Raw genomic sequence first — 17,584 nt, 5'->3', positions numbered from 1 at the left:
CACATCATACGGAAATATCAATTCAAGATGGATCATAGACTTAAATGTAAAAGATAGAACACTAATGATTTTTAAAGTAAAAGATAATATTTTTGCAACTCGAGGGTAGGCAAATGCTTCTTAGGCAGGACACAGAGAACATAGACAATAAAAGAGAAAAATCTGTTAAATTAGATTTCACCAGATTTATTTCCTTCCTTCCTTCTTTCCTTCCTTCGTTCTTTTAGGGCAATACCCATGGCATATGGAAGTTCTCAGGCTAAGGGTTGAATCGGAGCTGCAGCTGCCAGCCCATGCCACAGACACAGTAATGCCAGATCTGAGCCACATTTGTGACCTACACCACAGCTCACGGCAACGCCAAATCCCCAAATGACTGAGCGAGGCCAGGAATCAAACCCACATCCTCATGAATTCTAGTCAGATTTGTTTCCACTGCACCACGAAGGGAAATCCCTAGATTTCACCAAATTTAAACCTCTGCTCATCAAAAGACATTATTAAGAAACAGAACAGACAAATCACAGATCAGGAGAAGATATTTCCAAAATATATGTCTGACAAAGAATAAACATCCAGAATGTATAAAGAACTCATAAAACTCAAAATATAAACAACCCAATTTAAAAATTAGAAACTGATTTGAATGGTAACCTGAAAAATAGAGATACACAAATGGCTAATGAGTACACAAAAATGTGCTTATCATCATTATTTATAAAGAAAATGCAAATTTAAGACACAACAGAATACCATTACACACCTACCAGAATGGTTAAAATTTAGGAATTCTTATTGTGGCTCAGCAGTAATGAACCCGACTAGTATCCATGAGGACACAGGTTCGGTCCCTGGCCACACTCAGCAGATTAAGGATCTGGTGTTGCTGTGAGCTGTGGTGTAGGTCACAGACACAGCTTGGGTCCCACATGGCTATGGCTGTTGCATAGGCCAGCAGCTGTGGCTCCGATTTGAACCCTAGTCTGGGAACTTCCATATGACACAGGAGTGGCCCTAAAAATTAAAAAAAAATTAAAAGACTGATATAAGCAAATATTAGTGAGAATGTAGAATAAGTGAAACTCTCATCCATTCTTGGTGCGAATGTAAAATGGTATAGCCTCTTTGGAAAACAGCCTAACAATTTCTTCTAAAACTAAATATACACATGTCTTATGTCCCAACAATTCCATTCCTGGATATTTGCCTAAGAGAAGTGAAAACATATATTTTTAAAAACTTACAAGAATAAAAGCTTTTATTCAATACAGCCTCAAACTGGAAACTGCCCTGGTGTCCATCAACAAGAGAATTTTGGTAATTTATTGAATGGTATGCTACTCAACAGTAAAAAAGGAGCAAATTATTAAACTGTGCAGTATGTGAGAATTTCAAAAGCATTATGCAGAGTAAAAGAAGCCAGGCATAAAAGAATGTATACTGTACAATTCTGTATACAGGAAGTTCTAGAACACACAAAACTGGTCTGTGGTGCTTCTGGTCTGGAGAAGATTGATGATGTTCTCTATCTAATGGGGGTTTAGGCTATACAGGGGTATGCATTTGGCAAAATTAATTAAATCACACTATGATCATTTAATTGTAAGAAAAATTTTACCTCAAAAGTTAAAAATTCAAGAACAAATATTTAACTCTGTAATATTCATGCTCTGTTCTTTAGGAGTAACGCATAATGATATCTGCTGCTTACCTTGAAATGCATCCAAAGAATTAGATTAATGGATAGACTCATGTGTGATAAAGCAAGTAGAGTGACATGTTCATAATGGAATCTAGGTGGAGGGTGCATAACTACTCACTGTATAATCCTTTCAGTTTTCCTGTATGTTTGAAAATAGTTGTAATAAAATGTTGGGGAAAAGTATATGAGTAGCTTTCACTACTGTAGACTACACTTTATTTTGTATTCGCTTAATGTTTCAGAGAAAGATTATGCAGATTGAGCTGTTTTCTCATTTATCTCACTTAGCTGGTGAGTAAAACATTTAAAGTGCAATGACAACTAAGCTTGCCAATAATAACAATATAATCTAGTAAATTTAAACACATAGGAAAGGTTCAGCCCTCTATGCCAGTGGTTTCAAACTTGGCCAGTTTCTGGATTGCATGAGGGAATTTATGAAAATATAGATTCCATGGCCTCACCCAGATTATGGAATATCTGAGAGTAAGGACAGAATTCTCATAGCACCTGGATGATTCTGCTGCAGCTCAGGTGTTGAGAAGCAGTTGTGAACAGTGGCTCAAACAAGGGCATGTTTCACCATGCATTTCCCTTGCATTTCCCAGAGCAGGCAACTTCAGGGTTTTGGAAATTCCAGAAAGGACTCATCTGCTTCATGATCTGGCAACCTGAACATTGCTAACGTGGCACACTATGAAAATCAAGCTGGAGGTCTGGCATCACAAGGCATTTCAAAAAAACAAAAAACAAAAACACTCTAGAGACCATTCAACAGTGAGGAACCAGGTGCTCAGAGAGGCCCTGAGCACCCAGAAGTTCATGGACGAGCTGGGCTTGAAAGCCAAGTTCACTTCTACCAAGCAGTGCTGTTTCTCTCTGCCACCTAATCTCTAAGTTTCTCATTAAGGAGAAATTACCAAAGCCCTTTTTATTTTACCCTTCTGTCCTTACAAAAGAATATAATGTTTTAAAATGCACCATATAAATAACTGCTCAAATTATCCCATTACCCCCTAAATTTTTAACCTTTTAGAATTTGAGAAATAATTGATGTATATATAACGTTGTATTTGTTTCAGGTGTACAATATAATTCAATATTTGTGTATATACTGTGAAATGATCACCACCATAAGTATAGTTGACTGAATTTTTAACTTTTAAAGAAACGGACAATCTGCTGTTGGTGTATGTGGTTTAATTATGAAATAATCCAGATGATTATTTTATACTAGGTTACACCTCCACTTACTACTTAAACTGTCAAATCCTTCCTTTCTCTCCATATTCACCAGATTTTTGATCCATCATGGACCATTCATTTCCTTCAGCATACAAACACTTTGTTTAATAATGTCTCTCTCTTATTCTCACTTTTCTCCTTCTCTTGACAGCAAAACTTCTTGAAAGAGGTATGTATACTCATCACGTATTTCTCTCTTTCCATTTTCTTTGAACCCACTCCCATTAGGCATTTTGCTCCCAACTGTCCACTAGAACTACTTCTAGCCAAGTCATTACTTTTAGACTGTCAATTACTATCATAAATGAAAAGATTTCCCCAAAAGCTAAGAGTAAATTTTCTCAGTTCTTATATCTATTGTTTGTCCTAGGCTTGTAGATGTAAAAAGATGGATAAGACTGATTCTGTCTTCATGTGAACTTATGGCATAATTGCCCTTTATTTCATAGAATTAACCTAAAAAGCTAATGGTGAAAAGGGTTCATGAAAGTTTCCAAATGGGACATTTTTTAAACAAATGAGACTTTGTAAATAGCATTGATACATTTATAACTTAGATTATAAACTTGTTCTATAAATGTGGCTGCTGAAGTAATTGATTTGTTTGTCATTCCCCGGTGAGTTTGCATAATCTTCAAAGAATGCCATCAGCTCCCCTGGTTTTCAGGCCTTTGCACTTGGACTGAAATTGCACCACTGGCTCGCTTTCTTTTTCTTTCTTTCTTTCTTTCTTTCTTTCTTTCTTTCTTTCTTTCTTTCTTTCTTTCTTTCTTTCTTTCTTTCTTTCTTTCTTTCTCTCTCTCTCTCTCTCTCTCTCTCTCTCTCTCTCTCTCTCTCTTTCTTTCTTTCTTTTTACTTTTTGTCTTTTTAGGGCCGCACCTTCAACATATGGAAGTTCCCAGGCTAGGGGTCAAATTGGAGCTGTAGCTGCTGGCCTACACCACAGCCACATCAACGCAGAATCCGAGCCACATCTGTGACCTATACCACAGCTCACAATAATGCTGGATCCTTAACCCACTGAGCAAGGCCAGGGGTTGAACCTGCATCCTCATGGATTCTAGTCAGATTGGTTTCCACTGAGCCATGGCAGGAACTCTGCACCATTGGCTTTCCTAGGTCTCCGCATGCAATTGGCAGATTGTGGGTCTTCTCAGCCTCCATAATCATGTGAGCTGATTCCTAGAATCAATATCCTTTTAAGTATATCTATATTATTTGTGTGTGTGTGTTTGTGTACGCTGTTGGTTCTGTTTCTCTGAAGAACCTGGACTAACATAGCAACTCAGTAAGCATGTCTTCAGCAAGCATGTTCATTCATTCGTTCAATAAACATGCATGGAGCTCATTATGTGTTAGGTTCTTTAGTAGATCTGTGATACTAAGATGACTAAAAACAACAATCCCACACTCAAGGAATTTTCAGTTAATTTTCAGTTAATCAGGAGAAACAGAAAACTTTGTAAACAAACCATTGCTCTGCAGTAAGATAACTCTGAAGGCAGATGCAAAGCACCAGGGTGGTGTGAGGGAGGGTGTGGTCAACCCCACGGAGAGAGATGCAGGCAGGATAGCCAAGAGGAGGGCGTGAGCCAGTTCCTAAATGAACAGAGCAGAGGTGGCATTCCTAGTGATGCTGATAATGTGAGCAAAGTCACCTACACTTGAGACACTGAGACAAGCAGCTCACTTTATCTGAAGCAAGGCTGGAGGTGGGAACTGCTTCGGGGCAATGACTGGAGATGAGGGGCCAGGAGTTGCATGTACCTTGCTGAGAGCTTTGAGCTCTGCTCCCTTGGAAGCTCCTGGGTTTTTTTAAGTGGGGGACCATCAGAGAGGGAGAATTTCATATTAGAAATATTATGTGGGTGGCAATATGAGAGTGAACAGAAAGTCAGAAACTGATGAACCAGGATCTAGGGAGTCCAGTTTGGAAACTTTTAAGTGACTGGATGTGTGGACATAAGGGCAGACAAACAGTCATAAGGAGGAAGGGACACAGTTTACACTTAAAAAGTAGAATCAGGAGTTCCCGTGGTGGTGCAGGCAGTAACGAACCCAACTAGTATCCATGAGGACATGGGCTCGATCCCTGGTCTCGCTCAGTGGGTTAGGATCTTGCATTGCCGTGAGATGTGGTGTAGGTCACTGATGAAGCTCATATCCCATGTTGCTGTGACTGTGGTGTAGGTTGGCAGGTGAATCTCCAATTTGACCCCTAGCCTGGGAACCTCCATATGCTGCAGGTACAGCCGTAAAAAAACAAACAAAAAAGTAGAATCAGCAAGATTTAGCTTAGGAGGAGATTTAGAGGGAGGGGCTGGTGGAAAAGGAGGAGTGAAGGCTACCCCTAGGTCTCTTCACTAAATAGGAACTGGAGGGATTTTTGAAGAGAGCTTTCAAAGCTGTCTTGCTTATTTTGAGTTTGAGATTTCTAGGGGAGGTACAGCTGAAAATAACCAACTGAGAGTTCTCTATGTAAGTCACAAGCATGTATAAAATCCCTCAGAATGTATACATTAACTTAAAAAAAAGTAAAGGTCAGCGTCCTCAGTAACACCAACATTTAAAACTCAGATCCGGGGAGTTACCGTTGTAGCGCAGTGGAAACGAATCCGACTAGGAACCATGAGGTTGCAGGTTTCTGTCCCTAGCCTCACTCAATGGGTTAAGGATCCAGCGTTGCCGTGAGCTGTGGTGTAGGTCGCAGACACAGCTCAGATCTGGCATTGCTTGGGTCTGGAGTAGGCCGGCAGCAACAGCTTCGATTCAACCCCTAGCCCAGGAACCTCCATATGCCACGGGTGCGACCCTTGAAGGACAAAAGACAAAATAATAATAATAATAATAAAACTCAGGTCCATGGAAGGAAGTGTAGAAAATGGTTTGATTCTGGAGAAGCTGATTAGAAATGAGCAGTGCTGCAGAAACAAGGGAGGCCCTGCCCAGCGCTTCCGTGTTTGTGGCTGGGTCCTTGTTGTATTTCCAGCCTCTTTCACTTGCTTTCCTTGAACCTAGGAGCACAGAGAGAACTCAAATATTAAACTTCAAGGCAAGGGTCACATGGCTGGGGTTTAGCATCCTAGTTTAGTTGCCACAATCGAGTAATCCCTGCTCTTTAAAATGTCCAGTCACAAGACCCTGAAGCTGGATCCCCTACCGGGAACACAAGGTCAGTGGCGTACACTAGTCTCTTGAGTGTGAGTTTCTGTTTGTGTATGGTTTTGCACTTATGTGCTGTCCTAAGCTTGAAATCAGAAAGGAAGAGGGACAATTTAAAGGGTATTTATAGCAAATCACTTGAATATTTAAAAGATAAAAAGTGGATCTATTACTTAGCCTCAGGGCATGAGAAAGCTTTTGTGCGGATTTGTTGTTCTTTTAAAAATGCCTCATTATTGCACCAAATGCCATCTCATAAGCTCTTTCTTGCATTAGCAAGATGCAGAACACTTTCTTGAAGAAAAGAAAGAAATCATGTGCATTTCTGTATATCACAATGTTTCCAGGAGTCAACTTTCTTTGAGAAAACGTCTTCTTGTTTTGAGTGACAACTCATAATTACACCAACAAATACTATTCACTGTAGCAACCAACAGATGGATACCCAGAAACACCCACTGGAAAATCAAAAAGACCAAGATACAAATTTCTCTGTGTTTTTGTTTTTTAGGGAGTTTTTTGTTTGTTTGAGTCTATTTGTTTTATTATTATTATCATTTGCTGCTGTTGGTGACTCTAATTCCATTTGAACCTGAATTTGGAAATCCTCAATAAAAAAGTACATATAAAAAGACACATGATTGTTTCTGGATCATTGATCCTATTTTTAATTTAGTCAGTGGTTACAGTGTTATTTAGAAACAATTTTTTCAGATTTTTTTTAGCCACACCCATGGCATGTGGGATCCAATGGGAGTGAACTACACTCCACTGAGTATAGACTGAGCCACTGCAGTCGGATTCTTAACCCACTGTGCCACAGCAGGAACTCCTTTTTTTTCAAATCCTAATTTGAATGAACAACATTTGAAAGACTAAATGTTGAGAGTAAGATTTGTAATTTGGACTTCATCCTCAAGGTTAGGAAAGAAAATATTCTGGATCAATCCAAGTTTTGCATAGATTTCCACAGCACTTAAGGAAAGTGATACTTTCCTTGAGAGTAGTTAAGCTTTGATCTAATCTCACCTCTTCTGATATATTTGAAAAGTTCAGCCCATTTGATAATGGTTGTAAAGTAGAGGTTAAGCTGCTTTGACAAAGCAATTTTAAATACAATGGTTTAAAGAAGATGGTTCTAGGGAGAATAGTGCATGGTCTTAGGAAAGTTCTACTCCACATGGTTATTCAGGAATCCACCTTGCAGTATTGTCAAGCCTTAGGGCATTGTCATTGTCTGAATAATCAAAGCTAGCTTTGCTTAATCAAAGCATGGACATAGTCACATCCATATTCCAGCTATGGGATTAGGAAAGAGAGGTGCATTGGGACAAGTGGCATGTCTTTAAACCTGAAGGTCCCCAAAGTTGCACACATCCCATTGGCCTGAACTTAGTCGCATAACCATACTTGGATGCAAAGGATGTCTACCTGGGCATCCATCTACCTCGTTTAAATTCTGGTGCTCTGGAAAGAAGGGAGAACAGATTTTGGTGGACAGTCAGGAGTTTTCTGGTCTTTCTGAGACATGCTGATAGAAACGTTATAATGCTGAGCTTGGAAACACTAACTTCAAAAGGCAGGGCTTGTGGTTCAAACAACGGTTAATATGTGCTAAAGCTCATATTGCAGAATAAGGGAAATAAAATGCAATCTATTCCAAATGGGTATTTTTGGGAGAAGCAGTAATGCAGAAAGATAGTAAAAGAGCTTAAATAAACACATTTGAATAGGAGGTGATGTGTGGCAAGACAAATGAAAATCAGCTGATTTACCATGCCTCTATCCAAATGAAAATAAGGTCACCCCTGATTCTGAGAAGTTCATAGAGGAAAGGGAAAGAATTCTAATTAGGATTAAGAACATTATCTCTCTCCAAATGTCTGCAAGCATAGAATACCGGTTCTGTCTATGGCTATACCTATAATTTTGCAGTATGACTTTTTTAAAAGGAGGAGACAATTTGGTAAACTGATAACTAATTTAGATAATGCTAATTGTATTGGGTGGGAGATGATTAGGAGAGTTATGAAAGAAACCTCAAGTGTGCTGTGCATGGGATATTGTTGAAAACATGAATATTGTTAAAGCTGTTATCCATTCCACAAAAAAAGCGATGATTCCTGGATGTGTTTGTATTACACAAAATCAGAAGGGGAGGAGCAGGGGGCAGGGATAGAGGGCATAGTGGTTGTACTAATTTTGATATACTCTGGAACCCCTCTTAAGTCCCTCCTGTGCATGGAGCATGTGTGCATGCATGCACACATATGACCTAGTTGTATTGCCTCATCACCTGGCTTTATAACACAAACTATGCTTTGCAAGTGGATTCCTAATACACATTTACGTCCTTTTCAGTTAAATACAAAGAGCCCTAGATATTAAGTGAGCCTTCCTTATTTTAGCTATGCACACAATTTGCTGCCTTAGAACATTGCGGGGCTTATATATCCCTTCCTGTGGAATGGTTGCTACCATTGAATCAGTTTGGGGAGGGGTAGTCAAGTATTTGTTTCCCGTCTTAAGTAAACGTAATTTGCTAAGCTCCACAAGTATGGTGTCTTTACAGAACCCACGTAGTGTTATTAGGAGTAATCATACTTTTTTCTTCACATCATGTGAACGTCAACAGGAGTGATTTGGTAACTATCCCATGAGCACTCAATCAAGCAAAAGACTTCTTTGTGAGATGGAGCAAACATCCTTCTACTTCTGAAATCCAAGTCAAGGAACCCATCTGAGCTTGTTATTTTCTGCCCTTTCCCCTCCTCACCTTCTGATCCATTCTCTACTCTTTTCAGCCTTTCTTTGTGCCATGGGAAGGTGACCCTTATGGACCATATCTCCTGAGCTCCATTGCTGGTGGACTTAGATTCAATCCATCTTTGAAGATCAGAAGGTGAGAGTAAACGTTTGGGCAGTTTTTCTTGACTTCCTCCTTCGTTCCACACCCTACCTGAGGCACAGCTTATTATTCCCTATATGACCACAGCACCCATTGGGTGACTCTTCTCTGCCCTTTCATCTCTCATTGTGTTCCAGTAACCTGATTTCTTCTTCTGTCCCTTCAGTTTGGAGATGATAATGGCTTCCTACTATAGCTAATGCCTGGGACTTCATCTGTTGTTTATTTCCTTAACCCAGCCCTCACCTCCTTAAGTAATAATTTCCTTAACGTTGCTTCATTTAAACCACTGGGGTGAATCTGGTTTGTGCCGCAACCATAACAAGAAGAGAGCTGATAAACCTTTGTGGTGATATACATTCAACAGCTTCCATAAAGAATTATCTATGCCTACTCTGTCCAATTTCCTTTCTTTATTTCTCCCTTGAATTCATTCCAACAAGTCAGTGCCCCTGTCACGCTACCATTTCTGCCATTGTCAAAGTCACCAACAAGGTTAATAATAATCCAGTGGTCAGTTCTCAACCCTCATCTTACTTAATCTCTCAGTAGCACTGGGCACAGTTGACCCTTCTCTCCTCTTTGAAATCTTTTCTTCACTTGGATATCATGCTCTACTGACTTTTCTAATACCTCATTGGCCACTTTTTCTCTGCCGCCTTTGCTGGTTCCTCCTTTTGGCAGAGCCTGGATAGCTACTTATGCAACATGCTTTCTGTTTCCCGTGAGCACTTATTTAGACTGCATTTCTGAATCTCCCTTGCAATTTGAAGGGCCCACAGGTACCACTTCTAAGCATGGTTCCTAAAATTTTATCATACACCATCCTCCATGTTCCTTCTTTCCTCCTTGCATGATGCAGATACAGCGAGCTCAGAAACCATGTGTTAAAGATTGAGGAGCCACAGAATGGAAGAAGAGTCACTCATTAATCAGGACACCCATTTTGGTCTTTATGTGAGTGAGAAATATACTTCTATTAAGTTTGAACTATATTCATTTCTGGTGATGCTGGTTACAGCGAGTAGTAATATCTGGATAGATTTGCATCTTCTCCCCCAGACCCCTCAACCCTGAGTGCCCAGGGCTCAGTCCTTGGATCTCTTCTCTTCCACCCTCTCTCCCTTGTGGCCTCATCCAGTCTCACACCTTTATTTTATTTCTATTTTATTTTATTTTGCTTTTTAGGGCCACACAGCATATGGAAGTTCCCAGGCTAGGGATCGAATTGGAGCAGCCGCTGCTGGCCTACGCCACAGCCACACAGGATCTGAGCCACGTCTGCAACTTACACTACAGCTCACAGCAATGCCAGATTGTTAACCCACTAAGCAAGGCCAGGGATTGAACCCACATCCTCATGGATACTAGTCAGGTTCGTTACCACTGAGCCACAGTGAGAACTCCCAGTCTCACACCTTTAAATACCACCTCTGTTTTTGGAAACTTCTTTCTTCAAATACCCAGACTAAAAACAAGTCGAGTGTCACATCTGATCATTCATTAAATCCATTTAGACCCAGGATCTTTCCCTTTCTCATCATCTCCACAGGGTCACGTGGGTCAAAAATCTGCACCTAGAATACTATGACAGCCTCTTATTGGTCTTCCTGCTTCTGCCTTTGCCCTTTGCAGGCTGTCCTTAACCTAGTCACTAAAACGAGTTGTTTAGAATAAAAATCAGCTCATGGTCCTCCTCTGCTCAAAACCTTTTTAACCTTGCAACCCACTCTTTACAGTGGCTTCCAAGATCCTGCCTAAGCAGCCGTTGTTACCTCTTTGCCTCACTTCCTACAGCTCTCCACTTGAACACCCTTGCCCTGCTGGCCTCCTTACACATGTCCACCTCAGAGCCTCTTTTCTTCCTGTTTCTCCCCCCGGATGGTCCCATGGCCTCCACCCATCACCTCCTTGAGGCAAATAGTATTTTGTCAGTGAAATTCCATGACCACCCATTTCAATTGCAACCCTTCAACACACATTCATTTCTCTCCCTCCCTTTTCAGTTCTTCTCCATAGCAGTTATTGCCAATATGCATAACATTTATTTGATTGTCTTGTCCCTTTGGTCTTCTCTCTTCAGGATTTAGCTCAGCGCAGGGAGGGATTATGGTTGGGTTTTTTTTTTTTTTCCTGCTGTATTTCAGCACCTAGAACAGGGCCTGGCACACATAATAGTACTCAAGAAATATTAGTGGAATGAATGAACAAATGAATGCACTCTTCTGCTTTCCTTTTTAAACTAGACAGAAAGAAAAAAAAAAAAGTTTTAAAGTGCTTCTTAAAAAATAGGGAGTTCCGGAGTTCCTGTCCTGGCTCAGTGGTTAACGAATCCCACTAGGAACCATGAGACTGCAGGTTTGATCCCTGGACTCGCTCAGTGGGTTAAGGATCTGGCATTGCCGTGAGCTATGGTGTAGGTCAAAGATGTGGCTCATATCTGGCGTTGCTGTGGCTGTGGTATAGGCCAGCGGCTGTAGTTCCGATTTGACCCCTAGCCTGGAAATTTCTCTAGGCTGTGGGTTCGGCCCTAAAAAGCAAAAAAAAAGGGGGGGGGGGAGTTCCCGTTGTGGCTAGGCAAGTTAAGAACACAACATAGTAAAAAAAAAAAAAAAAAAAGACTTCCCATTGTGGCTCAGTGGTTAACGAATCTGACTAGGAACCACGCAGTTGCAGGTTCGATCCCTGGCCTTACTCAGTGGGTCAAGTATCTGGCGTTGCCGTGAGCTGTGGTGTAGGTTGAAGACGTGGCTCAGATCCTGTGTTGCTGTGGCTGTGGCATAGGCCGGCAGCTACAGCTCCAATTAGACCCCTAGCCTGGAAACCTCCATATGCCGCGGGAACGGCCCAAGAAATGGCAAAAAGACAAAAAAAAAAAAAAAAAGAACACAACATAGTGTCCCTGAAGATGCAGATTTGATCTCTGGCCTCCCTTGGTTGATTAAGGACTTGGTGTTGCCACAAGCTTCTGTGTAGGTCGAAAATGTGGCTCGGATCGGCATTGCTGTGGCTGTGGCGTAGGCCTCAGCTGCAGCTCTGATTCAACCCCTAGCCTGAGAACTTCCATATGCCGTGGGTGCAGCTGTGAAAAGAAAAGAAAAAAAAGGCTATGGAAGGAAAGGGACAGGGAGAAAGGAAGAAGGAAAGAAAAAAGAAAAATCTGTGGTTTCACACTCTTGACAAAATACATCGCACCATTATCAGCCAGCATTTTCACAGCCCTCAAAATTGAATCCATCCCAGTAATCATGCTGACAGAGCCATTTGTAGAAGACTGGGGTCCTATGGCCAGCATTCCAAGAACCCAGGGCAAGTAGGCTCTTGAAGCTGGTGTTGTTAGGGTGAACATAACAATATGTTAAACCATGTATATCTTAAATTCATGTAACATTATGAAATGGTTATTGTTTTAGCATGTTTTTAAATGTATTTATATTTCTGTAAAAAATATTATATACACTGTGTACAAAATTTGGAAAATATAGGAAAGGATACAGGAAAAAAGAACGGTGAAAGAGAAAGGAAAAAAGTTAGAAACTCCCATCGGCACAAAGACATAAACAATTAACGCATTGTTTCATGACCTACAATCTTTTCTTTACATTTAAAAAGTCTTCTTTCAATGACCTTAATAAGTTAAATACATTAGCATGAACCTCAATGCACATAACACAAAGCACTTATCAAATACTAAACCAGAGCTGCTCTTATTTCTTCCTGCACACACTTGGCAATCAGCTCACATGATCGTAATTATCCTGTCATCAGCAGCATTTAATGACAGACAGGGCCATTCAAACCTGATAGACAGCCCAATGTGCAGATTCGAGTAGCCCGTTTTCTCAATGTGAAATAGCAATTTCATTTATGTAGCAGTAATGAAACATTTCTTAGTGAAAAACCATAAGAGATTAAACATGGTTTTGGCCTTGCCTATGAGTAATGATGTCGAATGATGTAGTGGGGTAATTATTGTGAAGACTTAATTCCTGTGTCATCAGGTATTTATAGATATACAAAGCATTCTACTGATTAAACAGCATTCAAGGTGACTAAACATTAACTGTGATTGACAGTTTACAGCTCAGACAGACTAAAAAGATTAAATGACATTAGGAAGTGGCAGGTGACTTCTCTTCCCTCAGGGCATTTTGCCCTGTGAGAAAATGGTTGACACGTCTAGTAATATTGCTAACAAGTAAGTTCTGAACTATTTGCTTGCAGCGGTCATAGTCTGAGAAGGAATGCAAATCCTGTTATGCATCTTTTTCATCTTGGTGAGGTTGCAATGGCTATAAAAGTTAGATATAAGGTAAAGGAAAAGTATAAGTTCCCTTGAGACTTAAAATACCCTGAAACATGTCCAACTTCTATGGGCAGATAATATTTCAAAGCTGTTGGCCGAGATCAATTTGTGTTATATCTGATACATTCTCTTTCAGAAATAGAGCCAAGATTACCCCAAATTCAGTTATTCAGAATTTCAGGTAATCAACATTACTTCTCTATAAAATTTCCCCGTAGCTGAGCCTTCAGTTCTGTTACATGATTCCTAATTACATACCTAGGCCTGCCTTACCGCAGCCTCTATCCTTTTTTCTTTCCAGAAGGTTCAGAAGAGATTTTTTTTATTTAAACCATCTTCTTCTCTTTAAGCTGGATAATACTACTTCCTACAAAATCATAATCATAAAACCTTACATGGTTATCATTCTTTGAACTTTATGAAATGTTTCTTTTTTCTCTTTTATCTCAGAGAAATAATAGTACCTATGCAAAAGGTTAATATGAGAGCTAGGTTAAAGAAGGCATGTGAAGTCTTTAGCACAGTGCTGACCCCATAGCATTTGCCAAATAACTGTAAACCGTTCAAATGAACTAATTTACTATACTTCATCCTTACAGGAGCCTCATAAAGTGGATAAGATTATTTTTATTGAGTGCCTTTGAATCTAAGGCACAAAGGTTGAGTGGATTTCCTAAAGTCAAGACATTCGGAGGGATCTGAGTCAAAAGTAGAATCCATACCTGCTGGTTTCCAACCTTAGATATGTCACGAGGATCTTCTGGACCACATGATTGCTCTGGGGTGAGAGACGGCCCAAGACTCCTGCATGTGTTATCCCTTAAGGCGTCATAACTGTCAGTAATGCTCCCCAGCTATACTCCCATCAACATCTTTAGTCCCCATCTCATTTCTCTTCTATTAAGACTACTTTGTGCTCATTGAGGCTTTGCTCCCTGACAGATCTGGGTTTGAATCCTGATTCTTAAAAGCTGTGTATAAAGTGGACATAGGTTTGTAAAGTGAGCTATTGCCTGTGTAGTACCTGACAAGTGGAAACACTCAGTAATTTATTTGCACTGTTATTACTATTATTCCTAAATAAACCCCAGCGCTCCACTGCTGTACCTGCCACCACAGCCACATCTCTACACCAATACTCCTTGGGCTCCATCCAACCTGACTCATGGCCTCAACACTCCATCCAGAGTACCCTCTCCCCACCAATGCATACCTTCTTCTGACCTCTCCTGTGGGGGGTCCTGTGGACTCTTTCCTCCCCACTGGGTGCTTTCGGTTTGGGCATCAGGGCACCCACCCTGGTGCTTTTCCTACACATGGCTCCCTCCTCTTCCGGTGGCACCACTTCCCACTCTTCATCCCACCCTTCAGAGCTCTGTCTGTCTCTGAAGACAAAGTCTTATATTTACTATTCTTCTCTTCAGCTGTGCCCAGCAAGGATCATGGTTTTATTTAACTCCCCATATTCACCACCTTGCATTCACTGTTTCTGCTTCGGGAGCAATTAATTTGTTTATTCCTATATCTATATCTATAATTTTTTCTCTAAAGCTTGGTGAGAACAATCGAAGGAATGTGAATAATATTATTGACAGGAAGTGAAAGGGATTCTTCATCTGCATCCCTTTAGCCACCCTTTTCAAGCCTTTCAGAGGTGAGTCAAGGAACCCCCATAGGTCTTATCCCTTCAGTGAAGGCAGAATGTAAGGGAGCAGTTCTCCCACCACTTCCTTCCCTGCAAGGTCTTAGCCATCTTTTAAAAGGTTAGAAACTTATGAATAATCAAAGCACATCTCCAGGACTGGGGTCCCTTTTGGACTCACATTAAGGTGGCAGTAAATTCAAACTCAGACAAGTGCTCTGGCCCAGCTGGGCATCCCAGAGAAAGTGAGGCTCAGGCATCCTGTCTGAATAACCACTTCTGCTGCCACTATCTCAACACACCAGAAATAGTTATCACAACCAGCTGTCTGCAATCACAGAGTGCCGGAAACCCCTCTAAAATCCCCAAAAAGTCTTCCCATTCTTATAGTCTCCTTCACACCCAAGTGCCGTGGTGTATATCTCATTGTATAATTGTAACTGCTCTACCATGTGTGTTTGATTAGGGTGTCGTGTTGGCCCCAGGCATTCCTTGTTACAGAGGCACAGGTACAGCAAAACTAGGGCCACTCACCCAAAGTGGTTCTAACGAGAAAGAAATTTGGGGGTAAAGGGTAGGAACTCAGCAACCTCTTTCTCTTTCTCCAGTTTGGTGCCTGGAGACACCCCAAGTATGGTATAGACATGCGTGTCAGTGCCCTTTTACACAGAAAATAGGAAATGAATTCCAAACAATACTGGAAACAGCTGACCCTTTTAGCACAATGCTTAAATATGCTAGTGCTGAGCCAAGGCAGCATGTGCAGAGTAAATATTTTAATCCCTAATTAATCACTTTGGTTAGATTGGTAAAACACAAGTCTAATGAAAATAATTTGAAATTTCCTTCATGAATAATTGCCTTGTTCGGGGAATTGTGGGAAGAGTCAACTGACTGACCTTCCATTCTTACTCAGCTGTACTGCTCTGAGACTTAATTTGTGTCCTTCAACCTCTTCCAGTCATCGTCATGAGATTAGAAATACCTTTCGTGCAGTTCAGCAGCAACTATGCAATATGACAGTTAAGTCAGCAGAGAGGTAAGGAACCAAGCAACTCCTTGCTTTCTCGCCGTGCAGCCGTACAGTACACTGTAGAGGGGAGAGTGTCTTTGCAACCCTGCATTCTTTTATCAGGTTGTGAGCATGATGGATTGCTCCAGGTTATTGAACTGTTCCTGTTCCTTTTTAATTAAAAACTTGAATAATAAGGTGCCCAGGGTTTGGGCATTTACAAAGGGGAGAGAAAGAATTTTCCAGCTCTGGGTGCTGATGAATGCTATCCTTATTAGCACTGTGCCACCAGATTTAATTACTTCTTTGAGTAAATCAAATCTTTCTTACAGGGCAATGTTCCCGGGTGTGCAGAGACCAAAGGTTAAGCCACCTTACTAGTTACCTGCTCAGACATGTTGGAACCTTTTAGATGTGGGTTGCGAGCGTGCTCTATTCCATTCCTGTTCCTTCCTGCTTGCCTGCCTGTTCTCCTTAACTTCCTCCCTGCCCCTCAACCCCCTTCCAGCAATGAATGTATTGCTTATCTGGTTGGAATGTCACTAGGAGTGATGCCTGGCAATGTGCCATATGGCTGGTGCACTCTGGCTCACACTGCAGTCATTGCTAAAAATTGCCTGGTCCACCAGTCAGTTTGGCCAGTTCTATGGACTGTCAAGGTCCACCTGGTGGACCATCTGCCACCTCCCCCTGGAGGTTCCTCCTCTCTTTTGTTTTCCAGTCTGGTCCTCCTTCTCAATCTTGCTCTTTTATTTGGAAGATACAAATATTTGGGAGAATTTTGCTTTTGCTTCTCATCATTGAGGAGCACATGATGTACTGGGGTTGCTGGAATTCATTCGGATAATAGCACCTTAACTCTTTTTTTTCCTCCAGTTGCTTTGCACAGTGGCCAACAAATGGCTTAAGACGCTTGGTTACAGGGCAGAAAAATACCATTCAAATGGAGAAGCATAGAGGCAGGCAACTCGTAACCCAGGCGATAATTGAACCAAATTTTGGAGCAGATTTGGTGACTCTATTCACAAATGGAATTAACCACATCCCATGCCAAAAGGGCCATGGAAGCCCTTCCATTTTACAGGGTCAGAGGCATAGAGAATTGAAAGCCAGACCTTTGGTTTTCAGTATATTTTGACCATTGTGGGTGTGTGAAGAGTAATTCTGCATCCTGTAGCATGATGTATGGTGAAACATGAGCATACTGTTGTCCTAAAGACCATCTTTAAAAATAACTCCAAAGGATTCCTCCCCAGAGCTCTTGCTGCCGGACCTCTGAATCAAAGGGTCGCCAACAGTGAGTCTAGTTCAAGGGGAAAGGGCAGAAAGAGCACAGGGGGCTGCAGGAGTGAACACGGACTGCTTTATCATTGTGCCCAGGTCGGGGCCTGCTGCTGCCATCTAAAGAGTGCTTGCCCTTCCTCACCAGGTAACCTGTGCTAGAAAGGAGCAACGTGATTGCTCTTTCAGGGCTCAGCTCTACTCAGGGCTCAGCTCTACAGCTGGACCACCTTTGATCTGAGCTGTACCACCCCATGCTCTCCACAAAGCAGACCTGGAACTCTTTTTGGAATTTTCTGTCTGTACTCATGCTTTTTGCAGCTTTT

General features: G+C 41.2%; 1 long non-coding RNA gene across 1 annotated transcript in view; it reads left to right on the top strand.

Annotated features, from left to right (window-relative positions):
* The window catches only part of LOC125119867 (uncharacterized), a 66,062-nt gene extending 51,134 nt beyond the window's left edge, over nucleotides 1-14,928 (top strand). Inside the window, exons 2-5 of the long non-coding RNA XR_007133194.1 lie at nucleotides 8,914-9,011; nucleotides 9,880-9,974; nucleotides 13,923-14,106; nucleotides 14,875-14,928. This is a non-coding gene — a long non-coding RNA (uncharacterized LOC125119867). The remainder of the gene's footprint in view (nucleotides 1-8,913; nucleotides 9,012-9,879; nucleotides 9,975-13,922; nucleotides 14,107-14,874) is intronic.
* Nucleotides 14,929-17,584: the final 2,656 nt, after the last annotated feature.

The sequence above is a fragment of the Phacochoerus africanus genome, chromosome 2 (assembly GCF_016906955.1).
Source record: "Phacochoerus africanus isolate WHEZ1 chromosome 2, ROS_Pafr_v1, whole genome shotgun sequence".
Classification (NCBI taxonomy): Eukaryota; Metazoa; Chordata; class Mammalia; order Artiodactyla; family Suidae; genus Phacochoerus; species Phacochoerus africanus.
Note: the sequence above shows the minus strand (reverse complement) of the source record. Positions and strands in the feature narration are given on the sequence as shown.